The sequence below is a fragment of the Talpa occidentalis genome, unplaced genomic scaffold (genome assembly GCF_014898055.3).
Source record: "Talpa occidentalis isolate TD23 unplaced genomic scaffold, MPIMG_talOcc4v2.1 talOcc4.16, whole genome shotgun sequence".
NCBI lineage: Eukaryota > Metazoa > Chordata > Mammalia > Eulipotyphla > Talpidae > Talpa > Talpa occidentalis.
Window position 1 is genome coordinate 8,354,069 of NW_023601653.1, and position 19,215 is coordinate 8,373,283.

The 19,215-nt window shown below is 48.0% G+C and overlaps 1 protein-coding gene and 1 long non-coding RNA gene across 3 annotated transcripts in view; both read left to right on the top strand.

Moving 5' to 3' along the window:
* Positions 1 to 19,215, top strand: part of LARGE1 (LARGE xylosyl- and glucuronyltransferase 1) — a 436,269-nt gene that overhangs the window by 159,366 nt on the left and 257,688 nt on the right. The window lies entirely within an intron of this gene.
* On the top strand, positions 6,211 to 9,602 carry LOC129145935 (uncharacterized). Its single transcript, XR_008552138.1, has 3 exons — positions 6,211 to 6,988; positions 8,428 to 8,525; positions 8,905 to 9,602. It is a non-coding gene; the product is annotated as an uncharacterized LOC129145935 (long non-coding RNA).

A 19,215-nucleotide genomic window follows, 5' to 3' on the forward strand; every position in this document is an offset into this window, starting at 1 on the left:
TACTGTGGGAACTATAATTTGTAATTTACTGGCTCGAGGTTCCATGGAGGGTTTTTACATTTGGAGGTGTGCTAGGCAGAAGGCAGAAAAGCCTGCAAAGCCAGGACCAGCGTTGCCTGGGAAAACCACTGAAGGAGCTTTAGGGAGCAGACCGTGATGCAGGCGGACGACAGGCGGCTGGGAAGGAGGCGGAGGAATCGCTGCGCTTGCTGCCAGGGGCCTGGGTTCGAAGCAATGCAATGTGATTCAGGCTGCAACATCCTGAGCTCAAGGAAATGATGGACTCGCAGCCCTGCTCTGTGCGCCAGGCCCTGTCCTCCAGGCAGGCTCTCATCCATCTCCAGCACATCCCCACGAGGCAGGACTTACCGCTTCTGTCAGACAGACATGGTACGTTTTCCTCTTGGGCGTCTGCCTCCGGAGTCCCTCAGCTGAGTTAGCTGCGTCACTGCAGTGACATCCCACCTTTGGTCCGTACTAGCTGTGTGGCCCCGGGCGAGGTGCTTCACCTCTCTCAGCCTGATTTCCTCCCCAGTGAGACGAGAACAGTCATGCCTCCTGCCTGTGGCTGCGGTGAACCTGAGGTGAGATCGAGCCCTGGGAAGTTCTCCGCAGGCTGAGATGTTTTCTTATGTTTACCCTCCAGAGAGGAGTGGAGTGAGAGCCCGTGTTTGAGGAAGAATAGGACAAGAATTAATACGGTGGTATTTTTACACTTTAGGTGGGCAGGTTGGCACGGAGCCTACCTGACAACCAGATCCTCTGCTACCTCCCACCTCCCCCGCCCTCCCCGGCGCCCCATGTGCTCCTCAGCCCCTCCCGCCGCCCTCCCCCTGCCCGCTGAAGCTGAGCTCTCAACAGCACCTGCTGCGGTGTCTGGGACTGGCATGGCTTCTGGTGCCGCTCGCGGGAGCAGGGTGGGTGTGGTGCCTCCTGAAACATGCTTCCACCAGCAAATGCTGATTTTGCCGCGTGGAAGCATACAGCCATTGTTCTCGGTTCTGGGGGTGCCTTCATAACTAAGACAGATAGTCTTTGTCCTCATAAAACTTATTTTCCAGTCAAAGAAATGGATGAGAAATAAATTCTAGCGGTTAGCAATGAATATTATATATAGATATACCATAATCAAGGTAAAGAGGTAGACTGAAGGGCTGGGTGGGGAGTGGGGTTTTAGGTCCGCGAGGACATGTGTGAAGAGGGCTTCTTGGAGGAGAGGCTGAATGGAGCCCAGGGAGGGGTCAAGCCAAAATGGGTGGGGACCGTGTCCCAGATGGGGGATCGACGAATGTGTGGTCCTGAGGCTGAACGCGATTGATGTGTGTCTGGGAAAACAAGGGGGGAGAGACAAAAACAGAGTTGGACCGATGCTGGTCATGCACAGCCTTGCAGATCAGTTTCTGTTCCAAGTGCAGTAGCCAGCCATCCATCCAGGGCCGCCGGCTAAAATATGGGATGGCCAGTTAAATTTGAATTTCAGATAAACCTCACATCATTGTTTACATTGGACAAAACTGGGGATCTTCTATTTTTATTTGCTAAATGTGGCCATCCTGTTTCACGGGACTCAGAGCAGGCCTGCTGGAGAGAGCTTTGGCTGGAAGACAGAGGCAGTCAAAGGCACCTGGAGGGAGGCTGTTGCCCACTTCGACCTCTGCAGGGGGGCACAGTGGTCCAGATGGAGTTGCTGAGAATGTGACATCCGGGGGACTTGGTAATGGGTTGCATGTGCCAGGGAAAGAGTGGCTCAGGCAGGCTGCTTTGAAGGGCTTCTCATGAAATACAACATTGACTCTCAGGACTCGGTCACCTGCCGATCACCTGCTCGCCGGGTGGATACCTGAGCAGAAAGATTAAATTATGGGCTAAAAAAATTAGGTGATCACAGGAGGCAAGTGTTTCACCACCCTTGCATTTGCACTTGGTAAATTTAGAAGCGCTCTGTTTCGAGAGATGCGTCCATAGATGCCACCACAGGTGAATGCATCGTGTTTGAAGTGCCAGGTGCTGTGTAAGTCTCCAGGTCTGTCTCTTGCCCTTTGACTCTCGCACAGCTAAGGAGGGTCATGCCTCGTGCGGGATCATTTTGCAGCTGAGAAAGTCGAGGCTCCGGGAGAATGGGACAAGCATGCTCTTGGCTTTGCTGGTGCCAGGGCTTATTTCTCTATCCCCCGTGATGTGTGGCCTTGTGAGCACCAGCCCCGCATTCGGCGCTCAGCAGACGTTGTTGAGATGAAGTGCATCTTCCCAAACTCTCCAGATCTTAAGCGCCAGGATTCGAACTCAGTTCAGTCTGATTTCATTACTTTATAAAATAGTGGTGTGTCCTGTCTTTAGAAGGAATAAAGCCTGTTTAGGGGAATCGATACAAATGCACCTTCTGAGTCCTGTGCCTGGAATTTGGGATCCATCAGCTTGGGATGTGCACGGGGAGTGTGTGGTTGATCTGGACGCCGCGTTTCCTGCACTTGCTTTTTTTGAGAAACGCTGCATCACGTTGCCTTGATTATGCCCAACATAGAAGACCCCTGTTCTCCCACGCCAGAAAGGACCACCTTGGAGCTGTAAGTTGGGATTGGGGGTGCCATTCTGAGCCTGGCGGGAGAGCGTGGGTTACTCGTACATTTCCAGATCTCTCCACATATTTTCATAGAAGCTTCTAGGAAGTCCTGCCTTCAGCATTGCAGGGGGAACCCCTGGGGGTTTCTTTTGCATATTAATTGCTCCACAAGTTGACTTTTGCTCAGCATCTCCCCTTCTACTGAGGGTTTCCAGGCCACCACCCCGGCCCCCGGGGTCTCATCTCCAGGACCTGTGCCCACGGGCCCTGTCCCAGGCTCTCCTCCGGCAGATCTTTCCTGCTTGCTCCGCGTGCCCCTTATAAGGAAGGATTTGGAGCGGCTCCTTGGATTCTGTGCTCACCCTAGGGGAACTGTGTTCTGGGAACTGGGAGAGGATGCTTGGTAGATGCCTGGCGCTTCCACCCAGGCACTGGAAGTCTGGAAGTGGAGTGAAATGGAAGCTCGGAACCTTGATGGAAAAAGTGTAGGGGGAGGCGGAGCGGAGGGGGCACGGGAAGAAGAGAGCTGTGGGGAGACCAGGCCTGGGGGGTGATGTGGTCTCCTGGGGGGCTGGGGAGAGGGCGCGCAGGGAGGGCCGGGTGGCGGCCATAATGCGTTCTCTGCTCTTTCATTCGACTTGGGCTGGCTGGCGATGTGGGTGCACTCGCGAGCACCTTGTCATTACATACACGCCACGTGACCCCCAGCGAGCTCAACCCCGAAATCCCACACTTCCTGTGAGGTTTCTGCAGTCACGAGCTGCCCGTCAATGGGCCACCCTTTGCTTGCAGGCAGTGCTACTCAGGAAGCCAGTGAAACACCAGATTAGGCTTGGGAGCAATTGTCGCCCTCCACCAGCTTTGTTCTGGAGGGAGGGCCCTGCCCTGTGGCGCCAGGTCATGGAGGGCGTAGGAAACATAGCAGGCGAGGCCTGGCGCCCTGGTGAGCTCTGCAATCGTCTCATGGTTCTCTAAAGGTGCCTGGAAGTTTGTGGGCCTGGCGTGGAGGGGCAGGGAGTACATCTCAGGCATAGGGGGGAGGGGATGCCAGGGAGAAGGAATCTGGGGAGCTTGCCCACCGCGCTCTTCCCAACATAGTCCACGTGCACCGGCTCCCCAACCCGGGTGATTGCTGATGATGCTGACTTCAGCGCAGGCACACTGGCTCCTGAATCTCACTTCCCATTTTATTAAAAAGCTTCTCACTGTAAAACTGTTACGCTGGTGTCTCAGGATGGCTTGCCCTCAGGCGCCTCCTACCCTGCTGGCTTCTACACTAAAGGACCATATCAGGCTGGAGCATCCTTGCTGCTCTGGGGACTGTTGTCACCACCACTGGGGGGCTCGGGGGCTCTGTGAGCTAGACTCTATCAGGGCTTTTCCTCTGCAGCAAAACCCCCGGTCCTAGTCTAGTACTTCTGGGCCCCCACTTGGGCTTCTCATCAGGGGCTTCCTTTCCTCAAGGTACCCCCACTATCTTGGGGTACAGTAAGCCTGCTAGGAGGAGAGGTGGGCCTGGTAGGTAGATGATGTAAATAGCATCTCCATCATTTAGTAGCTGTGTGACTTACTTTAACGCCTACCCATTCTGCTCCTTTGCTTCCTCTTCTCAGAAAATGGAGCTAATAGCTGATGTCTTACAGCACTATCAGGATAAAATAAACTAAAAATGCAAAGTGCCTTATACAATCTTTGTCAGCCAGGAGATTAGAATGCATCACCTACTATATCTGCTGCTAACATTCTCATTGTTACCATCTTGTGATCCCTTTCCCAAGGAACAGAATGTTCACAAGACATAAATGACTCCCCTCTAACATTACTTGCATGGGCAACTTGGTGCAACCTCCGTAGAGAGCTAGCGTGAATAAACAACAGGGAGAATACTACAGTCTTACGTAGTATTCCTAACAAAACTGCCAAATTAGCCAACTTCAGATTATCAATATGATTTTGATATGTCAGGTGATGCTGTGCTGCTCTCCTAAGATGAACGGGGCTCGGAACCACCGGGTGTGGTTCATTGTGGCAGGGAACTCAGAACACCCGTGTGTCCTCTGTGCCTTGTGTTTTACTCTGTGCCTTGTGTTTTACTCGTTACTTTTCTATATTGCAACCGGAGAACCCCAAGCCACTTTGCACCATCTTCTTGGCCTCTGTGTGGTATAATTTAATCGTTTATAGATCTAGTTTCTCTTTGGTCTCTTGTCTTTCACCCTAGATAATTAGGGGGGTGACGGGGGAGACATAATGAGGGATGGGCACATCCGTAAACACAGGCACAAAAGTGGACAGTGACATTGGGCTCCCTTATAAGATGGCTTCCAGGTGATCCTGCCTGCTCTTCAATCAAATTTGAAAAGATGATTATCGCTCAAAGTGGAAATTCTAAATTAACAGACGTTTTTGGGGAACACATGGGACTCTCCCCTCCACTACATTTGACAACTGAAATGCCCAAGGGAATATTGAGTGGAGATTGAGTTGACAGAGTCCCTCTAGTATAAAGTAAAGGGATAATAATGGTGATTGTTGCTACTGTTGTATGAATGTAGGCAGTTCTTTCATATCGCAGGGAATACTTCTTATAGCAAGTGCTTAATCATGCATCTTTATGCCGGACACAATTCTGATTGCTTTATATATATTTTCTGATTTAATCTTCACCCCACTTCTGCGAGGTAGGTGTATGAGTAGCCCTATTAACACAGGACGAAAATGAGACACAGAAAAATTCCGCCAGGGGCCTAAATACAGGGCCTAATAAACAGCAGAGTTTGGGGATTTAAAACCAGCCAGTCTCGCTCTGGACCCCTGGCTTCTAATAACTTAAGATATGAATTGACTTTCCAACTCTTCTTTTAATAGCTACCTACTAAAATAACCAATGACCCGTTGCCATTATCCGCAGTGTGTGTTTGGGGCTTGACAACTTGTTAACGTTTAATATTCAGAGCAGTGCTGCCACAGCTATTTGACAATTTCAGACATAAATCTACCTTAAAGATGTACAAGTACAAATTATGCAATTTGATTTTTAAGTGCTTTTCCAGCAATATAAATAATGAAGTGTGTTGGAACTGGCAGGTATAGTACATTAAACTGAGTGCAATTAAAACACTGTGATATTTTTAAATTAACAAGAAAAAAATAAGTGGCAAAATTACGGAATCTGAATCTGTCTTTGCAGGCTCCTCCGGGGGATCCCTGGGGTGGGTGATGGCACAGGACTATTAGTAACATTTCTGCTCTGGATTTCAAATGTGATGATAGTCACATTTAACACAAAGAGCACTTTGATTTGGCTTCCACCGAACAGGCAGATGACATTTCCAACAACATCATCTTTTCAGTTTTTTTTGAAAGCAGATGACAAGGGGGTATTCTGAGAAGACATCTGAGTTGAAATAATGACTTGCCTTCTGGGTAATGTCTCATTGAGACATCTGAAAGTCGGGATTCTCTTTGCTAGACACAAGAAGAATATGCATCCTTCACACTCATGGGCGGGCTTCGCCCTTTCCAAAAGCCAAGAATCTGTTCATTGGGAACCAGGAGGGTGGCACAGCTGTTCAGATTGTTTTTCACCTCCCTCTGAAAGCCTTGAGATGGGGCGGGGGGAGCTGCTCTCACTGGTAATTACTGTAAAGCCGGATCGATACGTGTTTGTTTAGCAAAGATCTCCGCTGACGTTCCCTCAGTTTTGAAGTCAGAAGCATCCAGGCCCCTGACTGATTTGGTTATAAACACTCATGTACCTCCAGATCGCCTGGGGTCCCCTAGAATGGCCATTTACTTGCCTGGCCACTGACGCCCAGTACTTACTATCCCTATCAGGGTTTAGGGTCTTCACGGAGATCTCATTTCTTGGAAACCGGATGCCTGGCCCACAAGGCCTGGTTTTGACTGGTCCAAATGGGGGTCAAGAATATACAAATGGCCTTAGATGGAACGTCGTTCCTCACTTTGCAGTCCTGTATGGTAGTCTCTGAGGGCTGCATTAGCAAAACACCAGAGTGTTGTACACAACAGAATTTTGTGTTATCATTTCTGGGGCCACTCATCCCAAATGAAGGTGTTGGTAGCACCATACTCTCTCTGAGAGTGTGAGGAAGGGATCTGTTCCAAGCCCTTCTTCTAGCTTCTAGAAGGTTCTCTAGCTTCTTGAAGGTTCTCCTAGCATGTAGCAGCATGGCTCCAGGCTTCATGGCCTTCTCTTATATGTGTGTCTCTTTCTAAATTACCTGTTTAGTGAGGATTAGGCTCCCCCTGAACCCCATTATGATCTCATTTTCATGAATCCTATCTGTAACAACCATATTTCCAAGTGAGGTCACATTCTGAAGTGCTGGAGGTCAGACTTTCAACATAGCTGTAGTCAGCCAAGTGGCTGCTGCATAGAAGATGAATTCACACATTCACCTTTCAGTGAGTAGCTGACCTCTTACTTTCTGTCAGTGGATGTCTAGACATCAGAGATAAAACAGTGAACAAAATAGACATACGTCTTCATCTTACACACATTTTTAATGTGGGAGATGGATACTAAGTAAAAAGTATGCTGTCTAGGACTGGTATATGCTATGAAGCCAAATATGATGGCTGCCTGAGATAGTGGGGTCAGTAGGTATGCCCAGACTAGTGGCATTTGGGCAAAAATTCCATTGAAGCAAAGAGTCCACCATATTGAGATCTGGGGAAAGCATGCTCTCGACAGAGATAAACAGTCAGATGCACGATGGTTAAATAGTACAGAAGGTATTTGGTAAGGAGGTTTATTTTTAAAGTACCCTGAGTGTATTTGGATTCTGATAACTGGAGATGGGGTAGCACATTAAGGAGAAGTAAGGTAGGTTAAATGCCCAGTAAAACTCTCAGAATCTTCTGTCACATTTGATCTGAACACTGGCCTGGAAAACCATTTCAGAGGCCTCCGGGCATTCTGACCCTGTTTGAATCTTACATGCATGGGGTTTCAAAGAGACTCCAAGTCCATTCAGAATTTCCTCCTTCCTGATGTGGGAATGAGCCTTTGCACCCAGGATCTCCACTGGGCTCTGCATTCAGCCCCATCTGGAGCCACAACTTGGAGATGTAGCTCGGTTGCTCCTATTTAATAGACCTTTCTGCTGCTGGACAAGCAACTCCAAGCCTAGCTCACTGCCCGTGGAGATCCCTTACATCTCTGAGCTTGCCCAGAGTGCTTATGTATCCTTGATTCCTGCCCTCAACCAGTGCCTCTTAAGGATGACTCTATGACGGAACCATCTGGAGAACCCTAGGTGGCTGATTTCTGGATCATAACCTATACCTGGAGTTTTATGGGTAGGGACCTAGCAAATAAATTGATTAATTAGCATTGATGTATGTTTATATATAATATATAATTATAGAATGTAATTATATATGCTAAATTATACATTGTGTAATGATAAAATATATACTCTAAAAATATGTGTACATACATATATATGTGCTTTATATATTTATATATGCTAAAGATCTGCTCCTAAGAATAACTGTCCTGAAGTATTGACGCTATTCCCCCAGTAGTCAACGCTTTCATTAATAGAACACCAAGAAAAGGGATTCAATGGCGACGTCACTTCTGTTTCCTGCAGAGGCTAAGCGTCTCTGATGGACCTCTCCCTCATGGTAATTGTGCAGGTTCTGCTCCACAGTGCTCTGTGCTCAGGTGTGCGGGGGACTGTCTCATAATAACCACGCTCTCCTCAGATCTCAGCATGTCATTAAGAAATGCAGAGAGATCCAGGTCAGCTTGGAGACCCAGAAAAGAGAGAATGAGCTGGTTCTAGTGCTGGTGCTAAAAACAGAACTGGAGCAAATTTAGCTTCTCATCCCTTCAGGACCGTGTGGACAGAGGTGTGCTAGTCTGGCTTCTCCAGAGTGAAGAATACTTCACCATACCAGTCATCTTTCCTCCGTGTCTTGTGTATACATGCAGGTGATTATTTATACTGAGTCGTCTGGTAGATTCAGAAACTTCCTTGGGCCCCTTAGCACCCCTAATCAAATTTATTCTTTACTTCTCCAAATCGGCAGGAATTCCCTGCTTTAGTTCTTGATCCCTCTCCTCTGTCCTTTATGGGGACAAAAAGCAGTTTCCACAACTATCTGAAGAGTCTCCCCTTATGGAAGATGAGAACATTCTTCCCCACTATTAAATTTCTGTAGGTTTGCATATTGAGTTTTTTAATCTATATGATTATTTGTAGCATGCTCACTTGGTCTCTTTCCAAATCTTCCAGCTTCTTTCCAAACTGAGTAAACACATCTCACTTCTAAGTTAGTTTTTGATACCAGCTTGCTTTGCTCTCCTCCAGCCTGCCTGCTGTTCCTCTCGGAGTGCAGGTCCCAATCTCTCCCAACCTTTTCCTGACATCAGGCCTGATGAGGGGATGCCCTCTCTCAGAGAACTGGCTCTCACCCATGGCACCTACATCCTAAATGACACCATGGACCTGTTCCACGGTCAGCCACGGTGGACTGGACTAAGGATGCACCTGTGTCATACCTGGTTATTCCTGCACTTGCTTGTGACCTGTTGGGGTGCTCCATCCCAAGAATTTGGAAGAAGAGACACTCAGCATAAGCTGTGGGTCCAGAGCAGAGGAGAAGGTGATGTCAGAGCAAAGGGACACTGTGCCCTGTGTACACTGTACTCGCTCACCTGTGGACAGGAGAGGTGGATGTGGCACCTGAGCCTGCTGACATCAGCTGGTGGAGCAGGGAGAGCCCGGCACACACCCCAGGGGTGCACAAGTGAGCCTGCCAGTCATGTCCTTGCTTCAGAGGCTCTGAGAAGACTTGTTCTTGACCTTCAAGGGCAGGGATGGCAAATTACAGCTGGCAGGTCAACTCTGGCTTAGGGTGTGTGTCTGTAAATAAAGTTTTATTGGAACACAGCCACTTCCCTTTGTTTATGCACTTACTGTCTGTAACTACTTTTTTTTTTTAGCATCTCTGGCACAATGAGTAGTTGTAACAGGGTCCAGAAAGCCTAAAATGTTTAGAATTTCGACCTTTATAAGAAAAGCCTCCCACCCCAGTCTTCCAGAAGGTGGAACATTAGATGGGAATTAAAGAAATAGCTTTCCAGTCTTCACATTGTATATTGGTGTGGACTTCAGTTTTTTGACTTTATTGTATAGAGCTATTGGCCTTTGAAATGTATATATTTTACACGTAGATATGCTTTTTACTTACTTGTCTAGTACAGCTTATGCCGTTTGAAGTTCTCTCTTACTGTCTTTATAAACCATTTTTAACTGGCTCGCTATTTTTTCTTGCCACTGAATCTGCGACCGTGTGATGTGCAGGCTCAGCCCGCTGGACATAACTGTCACATGCAGAGAACTGATGTGGACACTGACATCCACAGAGGACCCTCCCACCTGTAACTGACTGGCTTCGCTCCAGTTCTTATCCCCAGCATCTGACCTCCTCTGGGGATGCTCAGAGCCGCAACCTGAGTCTCCCAGCCTGTGTAGTGAGCAGCGAATCTGCATGAGCCACTTTTTGAAGTTTTGTGCAAAAATATCCTTTGTTACCAAAATATCACCCTACAACTTAGGCTGCTAGTGTCTGTAATGCATAAAAACATAGAACTGTCTTTTGGAACAAGGATTTAAATAGGCATTAAAAAAACCCTCCAGGTTTTCCAAGAGCCAGGTGCATATATCCTGGTGTTGGAGGCAGATCTTTGTCCAGGCTGAGACCCTTTGACTTCCAAGTTGAATGACCTGGCACCAATTGCCTAACTTGTCTTGACTTCAATTTATGGTTTTCTAAATTGGAGAGGTATACCTGCTTCAGAGAACTCTGTGGGGATTCACTGAGATGAATGCATAGAAGAAACCTGGGGACACTGTCCCACATAGATTCCCGATGTGAGGAGAGTGGGCTTGGAGAATTACTTACAGATAATTCTTGTGACAAGCTCAAGTGCACATGGTACTCGAGCTTCCTGGGATCAGCTGTGTTTGGAGAGCATCCAGCTGTTGGATCACCTGAAACACCTTTTTCCTTGGCTCCAGGCACATTGGCTGTGTGTGTGTGTGTGTGTGTGTGTGTGTGTGTGTGTGTGTGTGTGTGTCCCAATTAGACCAACCTCTTTCTCACCCTAGGGCTTGTGTGTGTGTGTGTGTGTGTGTTTATATCCCAATTAGACCAACCTCCTTCTCACCCTAGGGCTTCTACTAGTTGACCCGGTTTGGACCTTCTGTCTTTCCAGGTGTGGCTGGTTTATGCTTTGTCATTTTTCAGACCTTGGGTCGCATCTCAGTTTTTCAGACCTCTCTTGAGCTGGTCCAAGTCAGGTTCCAGCGTGTGTCCACTTGTTGAGCAAGCAAACAACAGTTCCCTCTGGGACACTGCTGTGCTGGGGGCTGCAGAAAGAAAGAGAATCAAGAACATGTGACCCCGATGCTGCCGAGTGAACCAGCTCAGCCCATTATCAGAAAGACTGCGAGTCCAGTTGTGTGGACTATGCAGGCATGGAAGGTGGGAAGGCAGGGCCGGAGGGAGGCGAGCATGGGGAGTTAGTTGTTAAACTGAGACCGAGTTTTGATGTAGAAAGACAAAGAGCGTTCTGGAGGTGGATGGTGTGGATGGTTGTACGACACCCGCGTGTGCTTAATGTCACCCAACTGTGGTAAAGATGGTAAATTTTATGTCACATTTATTTTGCCACAGTTCAAAACAACTGGAAAAAAAGAAAGAATAAGAGGGATTCTTTGGCAGACAGCTGCAGGCAGCAGGGCAGGGACAGCGGGGGCCTGCTCTTTGGGGCTGCTGGCTCTGGGGGCGTGGTGAGGCTGGGTCAGCTCTGATGGGGGTAGTGAGAGGGTGTGCAAAGTGTTTCTAGTCTCAGGTTTGCCCATGGGGGTGGGGGTTGTGGTCTTCACAAACAGGGGACCCACCCCTTGTCCTCAGCACTCTTACAAGGAAATAATGAGCAGGACAGCCTGATGTCTGAAGAACTACAAAGAGCACCCAGCTGAGACCACATCTGCTTTCTGTGCCCAGGGTTCCAGCACCTGGCATATTGCCTTGCACATGATAGGTGCTTTGTGGATACTCGTGATGGGCAAATGAGGCGTGGTTCCTCAAAGTTACCTTTCCACTCACTGATTTGATGCTAAGGTTTATTTCTCATGTGAGCGTTTTTTGGGGATCCATAAATAACACCTCTCTTTTCCATGTCTGAGATGAGAACAGATTGAGAGAGAGAGAGACAAGACCAGGCAGGAAGAGATCAAAATATCACTTTTTTGTTAAAATTATTTGGAGACTCTGTCTCCAGCAGGTAGGCTCGTGTTCCTCATCCAAATGAGACAGACTTAGCAGCAGAGCAAAAAACGTCAAGTCCTCTCCCCAGGGACATGTGGCGCTTCCTCCCCACAGGCTGACAGACCCTGACAGAACAGGGACTCAGGACCGCACACACCCTGGGCAGGCAGATAAACCTACAGCTCCTCTTCCGAGGACAGAGGGTGAGGGTAGAGGCTGGGCTTGCCTTTCAGGGGCTGGTGGAACACGGGGGAGTGAGTGGGAGGAGAAATACATATAAAATAGCTTCCCTTGCTGCGATTTTAGAGCTAATAGGTTTTCCCGGGGTGGGGGATCTTAGGACCAGCCCATGTCCCTATAACTTGACCATTTTCCATTTTAAGCATGAACTGCGGGTGGGCTCTCTTCTTCCTTTTCTCCAGGACCCAAGTGGACATGATGAGGCTTGATTACATGATACCCCACTATTTCCTAACGTGTAACTGCCAGATAAATTGTATGATGTAGCCAGTTTATCTTAGATTGATAAAAACTTTTCTATACCTAGTAAGAAATGTTTCTAAAATATAACATTTCAAGGCAAAATACCTTGATCTAAAATGTTTTAGGAGCTGTGGTTTTTTTTATTATGAAATATAAAGATTCTTTATTGCAAAATTTATCGCACACACAGACGAGAAGAGTCAACATGCACAGAAATCTAAAGAATACTTCAGAGAAAGCACAACTCGCATTGTTGCAGCATGCCAGCTCATCAAACACTTCTCAATATCTGCAGTTCACCATGTAGCTCTTTTTCTTTGTATTCAGGAGTTGTTTTCAGAGCTGGAGGAATAACTGAGCATAAGTAATAATACAGAATAAAGAAAGGAGACATTAACAGCTTGTCTTACAAGTGGATCAGGTAGGACTTACATACGAAGCAAGAGTAGTGGTAACTTTAGCTTGTAAAGCTTTTGACACTTCACACAAAGCTTTGATGGAGGGTCAATGGATTAGGCGAAATTGTAGGCCATTCTGTAGAGATTTCATCAGAACTGATCTGACTTTGGTCCTCTCTGCTCAGTGTTGACTTCAGCCATGGTGCCCACAGAGAGTGGTAGAATGCAGTGCTTCTGAGAACTGGGTGAAGCCCAACACAACTCAGGCGATGGTGGTGTTGCATTGTCAGGCAGTGTTGCATTTTCATGGGGTGTTGCCTTTTGTGCAATAGAGAAGCTTACAACACTTTTGGGACTCCCATTGGCCTCAGAATGAAGGCCAAGTTCTTTAACGTGCCCAGAAGGCCCACATTAATCTGCCCCGTCTTTCCAGCATCTTCTTTCATTAGCCCTCAGCTTATCCTCAGTGCCTTGATCACCTGGAAGTAGTTTATGTCCACTGGAAGGAACAGTCCTTCTAGTTTTAAAACCACAGGTTTCCATATTGTCTCATTTCTTGGGACTCTTAGCATCTTATTCATATTTTCATTCCATCCACAGGCCAAATGAAATACTTAGCTATTCCATTTATTAAGTGTTTATGTCCTAACAGCTTAGTAACATTTGAGAAAAGAACAGATAAAGTGGAGGAAAAATAATTCTGTTTCCTTCTTAAGTAATCACAACTAATTACTTACAGGATGTGTTTACCTGTTGGGCACTACACAGTTTCTCAAACCTTGGGATTGGACTGGACTCCCCTTACACATTGATTTTAATTCAATCATTTTTTTTTAGCATAGCGAATTCTGAAAACCCAGCTTTGCAAAAATATAGAATGTAGTACAATCTAATATCAGAACTGTGAACTACCTGGAACTAATAGGGCAGGCACTGCCTAGCCGACTGAGGATTGCTGTACTTCTCTGGAGATTTTTAAAATACCTTGTGATGCCTGTGTGGATTCCCTGGGCACTCTGGGGTACCCTGACACTCAGTTTGGGAAGCAGGGTTCTATTCCTTGGCTCATGCTGCTTTGCTTGAATGCTTCTCCTCTCAGTTCAGCTTCTTAGAGCTCATCCTTCAGTTCTCAGCATGGATATGATGACTCCTAGAAATTTCCTTTTAATACGGAGCTAGGAGGAGTTTCTGCATGCTTCCTTAGCATACTGTCCTTAATCCTATTACTTTAGCTTTTTTGCACTGTAATTTTATCTTGCTTCTGACTGGGCTTTAAGTTCCTTGAGGGGAAGAGACTATAACGACTGTCATATTGCGGATGCTTTATAAGCACATGAACTGAATGATGAATGAAGTTATACCTACATTTTCTGAATTGAAGAGATATCTCTATGGGTCAGTGTCTCTTGGCATGAATAAATGCACGAGGGTGGAAATGACTGATCATTGAATGAAGGAATGAACGAAGGAATGAAAAACCGATTGGATTTTGTTCAGAGCGAGCTTGTAGACTGGATGAAATCAAAGTAACAGTTCCAAACAGGTTGACACAAGGGACTCTTCATTTGCATGAGGGCGTCCTTTGTAAAAGCCTCACCTGAGGGACCTGCTGTGTCTCTTGCCCCCTCTGACTTCCTCTGCTGCAAATTCAGACCCCCCTGTTACAAGCATGGGGCTCCGGGCATTGTAAGACATAGATGGTGAGGTCATTTTGATCCTCTTGCGTTTATTCATGTCAGGAGACCCTGACTCATAGACACATCTCTTTGGTTCAAGAAATGTAGGTGGAACTTGCTCCAGATATGTTTGTTCTTTCCTTCGAGGGTAATATATCAAGTGGCCTGATGGCTGAACTCCCAACGTCCAGTGGCATTGTCGGAGATACAGTTGTACTGCACTCACTTAATCTAGAAGTAATGGATGCTCAGGGACAGCAGCTCAGCTCCCATCAGGAGCAGGATTTGGAGAGGCCTGTCCAGGCCACAGGTAGCGATGGCGCTGCTCCCAGGCCTGCACACTGTGTTTCTGATGTCTGCTCCCAGAATGCATGCAGCATCAGGAGCCCCCTGGGGTGATGAATATCAAGCAAGAAGGGTGCTCCTGTCCATCTTCAGGCTGAAATAGCTCAAGTGGCTTGTGGCAGCTCTGTGGGCCTTTTGTCTTATCCTCACACTGAGGGGCTGATAAGACTGTAATGTGCCACGGTGGCTGTTTCTCCTCCTAGATCAAATAACATGGTCCATGAACACTGGCTGGTCAGAACAGTAATCGTAAGCCAAACAAAGTCGTGTATGTCTTCTCTGAGGAAGAACGTCACATCCCCCTCCTGTACAGTCCTGTCCTCCCTAGGCCTTCCCCAGAGACTTTCCACTGCATTGTCTACTTGAGAGCCCTGGAGAAACAGCTGAAGACCCTGCCCTTCCTGGGCTTGAGCAGTGGGAGCTGCAGAACAGGCTTTAGGGGCAGTGAGAGCACCCCAGCCCTCGGTAGGGGGCACCTGCAGCCCTGCAGACCCATCTGTGACCTTAGAGTGGCAGGAAACTCAGGAGCTAGAACTGTCCCTTCACCCTTAAATTCCTCCCTGGCCCCAGCCTTTTGGACTCCTCCTGTTCGATCTCTGCAGGGTCTCTGTGGAAGTAGAGAGATCAGCCAACTCACTGTGTCTGCAGCAAGGGAGCTGGCTCGGTGGGCCCAAGGGGGTGGAGCCGGGAATTTCTGTGTGTGCGTGGCACCAGGTTCCGTGAATGCCAAGGGAGGTCCTGCCAGTGTAGTCTTCATTGCACAGCATGATGCTGGCAACTTACCATGAGATACCCCATGAGAGGCTTGTGGTCAGCCCTGGGCATCAGGAACCATCGGAAATCTTGGTCCCCAGAAAGCTGGATCTCGTTAGTGAGTTTCCTGGAGCCCAGTAGCCAGCAAGAAGGGTGCCCAGTACCCACAGCAAATTTCGACACAGCTCGCTAGCTGGTGTCCTGGATGATGTGACAATGGCCTCAGTGGGGCTTTCAGTGGCCACAGGGTCACAGACTGGTTCTCTCCAAATGTATGCTGTCCATGCCATCACTTTTCCTTTTGTGGACTCTGTTCCACTGGAAGTCAGGGTTAGTGCTTCCTATGTGGGTTTCTGCTGCAAGGAACTTGAGGACAGACTCTTTGTACATTTGTGGGGAATCAAGGGCTCCGAATATTATGAACGTTTCTCTAGTTTATGGAGGGCCCAAAAAAAACGCTGTATGGACCCCTCTCTGCACAGCATGCAAAAAAGGCTCAGATCAATTTAAAATAGCCCTGTCAGGTAGACAGAAAAGCATTCGCTGTTTATTGCTCCTCAGAAGTGTCAAAATACTCACCTGAGGTCAACGTGGTGGACGAGCCTCCTGCTTCCTCTGCCGCCTTAGCACGGTTGCTGCAAGGGGCCCTCTGCACCGGCTGGGCCTTGAAGGCCTTGGTGGGAGCCTGGCTGGACTCCAGGTCTGCTGAGGGGACAGGACGACTGAGGAGACAGGACGGCTGCAGAGATGCTTCTAATCTACTCTTGTGATGTTTGATATTTACACAGGAAGACCTGCCTCTGGTCACCTTTTCATGCTACTAGATACTTGGGCTGTGCCATCGTTATATAGGGGAGCGGCAGCAGGGAAATAGGCATTGGAGCAATTTCAGGGACTGTGAATAAGCCCCAGAGGATTCCATTCTCTTGCTTCTGCTCTCTGCATTCTCAGAGACCTTATGTTGGTGCCTGGGGTTTGGTGGGTCTCACTTGCCTCAAGTGAAGGGGGTACACTCACAATCCCTTCTCTGCCTTTGCTGGTTCACATGAAGATCAGTGCTTTGCATATCACAGGTGCTCTGAAATTGGTCTCAGCCTCTTCTACCAACATAAGGAGTCTCATTTATAGCGGAAGCGCATGGGAGGCTATTTCAAAGCCAGCATCCATGATTTACAGGAAAAGTGACATGACCCATATCATAAGATAAATAAGAAGAACTTCTACTAAGCCCTTATCTCACAGCAAAGATGGGAAGCTAAATACCTCCAGTGCATTATCTCATTTACTCCTCCCAATGACACCACAAGGTGAGTGCTTAGCAGAAGATTCTTAACTCAAGAGCACAACCAGCTACCAGGCACCCCTCCAGCCCCCTGTCACAGCCTGCTCAGCACCACCCTCTCCTCCCCACCCACCCCTGCATGTGGAGACTCCTGGCTATCCCCCTACTTTCTAGAAACATTTGGCTTTGCTGAGTCCACCCTTTGAACTGTGTGTTTTGCAAATGTCATTTTACCGTATTATTAAGCTCATCATGGTATATATTTTCCTTATAGTTAAATCATATCTTTTAGTTATTGCATAAGGAAGTAAAACAGGAGTGCAGGAAGAAGCATTTCTGTTTAAAAAAAACAAAACAAAACTAAGTTGTCTATTTTGAAGGAACTACCTAAAGGCAAATTGCCATAAATGTAAGCAAGACAGTAAAAAAAGGGAGGTATAAAAACATGAAAGGAATTCTGCACTGTGATTACTCCAGAGATGTCTTTTACATTCTCCCTACACTTTAAAGACAGCCAAACCCAAAGTTTTTGGTGATTTTTGTGGCTCAAGCAACTAAGGTAATGTTGAATTTCCTACCGTGGGCAGGTTCGTACAGCAAAGGCCTTAGCCATGTCGGGAGATTTTCACATGAATGCATGCACACATGTTATAAATGAACATTGAAAGTCCCCAGAATGCATGTAAGAGGTCTCTTGGGGAGCCTCTATCCCTATATACACATGGGGACGCTGAGGCTTGGAGAGGACCAGGGACTTTGCCTAGGAGTAACAGTCCCAGAGTTAATAGTTTATTTTATTTTTTATCCTGTTGTCTGCTCCTGTATTTAGAAGGCTTGGGGACAAGGGCGTGGCTCAGCCCTTTTCTCTCCTCCTGCCCCTGGCCTCTATGGCTCCCACCCATGGCCTTGCTCTCCTCCCAGGCTTCACTGCCCGCACATGAAGTGCTGGTGCAAAAAGGTGCTTGGGAATGTGAGCATGGGGCACGCGAGCCTTTGGTTATGCACACGTGGGCAGAGGGGCCAGCAAGCATGGGGCCTGTGCGTGTGTAAGTGCACGCCTGGGTGGAGGGAGAGGGGTATGTAGGTGGTTCAGTTGCTGCCTCCTACCTGCTGCTGAGTCCGGTTCCCCAATTCAGCATTACCTGTCAAATACACTGAAGGCGCCAGAATTCGCTTTTCATCTGCCCGGATCAACAGTGGACCTACCTGGCCTGGGATGATGGCACAACAGAAGGCCGTGGGTGTAATTTTAACATCCCCTCTCCTGCAGCAACTCCCGCCCCACCACCCAGCTTCCTTATTCTCATTGGGTCTTAGGGCTAACATAGGCCTCCGTATTTGAAGTCCCTGGTTTTCAAGCCTTGCTAGACTCCTGGTGACTTTCCTCTGCTTGTCCTGTCCTATGCAGGCGGAGAAGGGCTCGGTAGCTCCTTCCCTCCTCGCCAGCCAAGATAAATGTCCTACCAGAGATGCGCCTTCCTGTACTCGGAGTGGGAGGCTGGTTGTCTTTTTTTGGGCTGAAGCTTCGTAATCCACAGGTGCAGAGATTGAAAAGTGTCAGAATGCATGGGGAGGAGAGAAACCCTCCTTTGGGAGAAACAGCCATTCCACCAGCCAGTGAAGCAGCCCAGGTGTGTGTGTGCAGGTCACCAGCGCGGGCTGGGTAACCGCATTCCTTGCAGGCGCGGATTGTAGTGGGATCCATCCTTCTCAGATCTAGAGAGAGGGGGCTCTTATTTCAGCTCTGGGTTTTGAAAAATGGCCTATTTTGGGATGTGGGGTTTATTTCTGCTGAATATCTGGCTTGATTAGTGTGGAGAAGCACATGCAAAGCAGGCTGGAGCCCCACCCCACCCACACCCCCCAGAGCTACACAATCAGGAAGTGCTTCCCCCCTCCCTTTGTGGCTTCGGAGGGAAGTGTGCTTTGCATATGCAAATGCCAGCCCCAAGTTTCACTTAATAATTATCAGCTGGAGATTCTATTGATGAGCAGCTGAAGCTCCTCATCAGGAGAGAAACTGTGAATTAACCATTTCCAGGCTGCCCTGATACTGCTGCTTCCTACCAGCCTCTGAATACTCTGGTGATTGCAGACAAAGGTTTCTGATTCCTCCTATTCTTTTAGGCTCCTGCCTGACCAGTCTGGCAGCAGGAGTCTTCCTGACCCCTTTTATTAGCAGGCATGCATCTTCCCTGCCCCGCCTCTCTTGTTTTATGGGCTACCGAAGGTGGAATAGATCCATCTCTATTTGCAGCAGCAGCAGAATTGCTTACAGCTCTAGAAATAATGGCCGGAGGACTCCCAGCAGCGGCTGTCCTGCCCTGGCAAACTGACAGATCCCTTTTAAAAGGACGCGGGTCACCTCCAAGGCCAGGTGCCCAGGATGTCTGGATTCAGCTATCA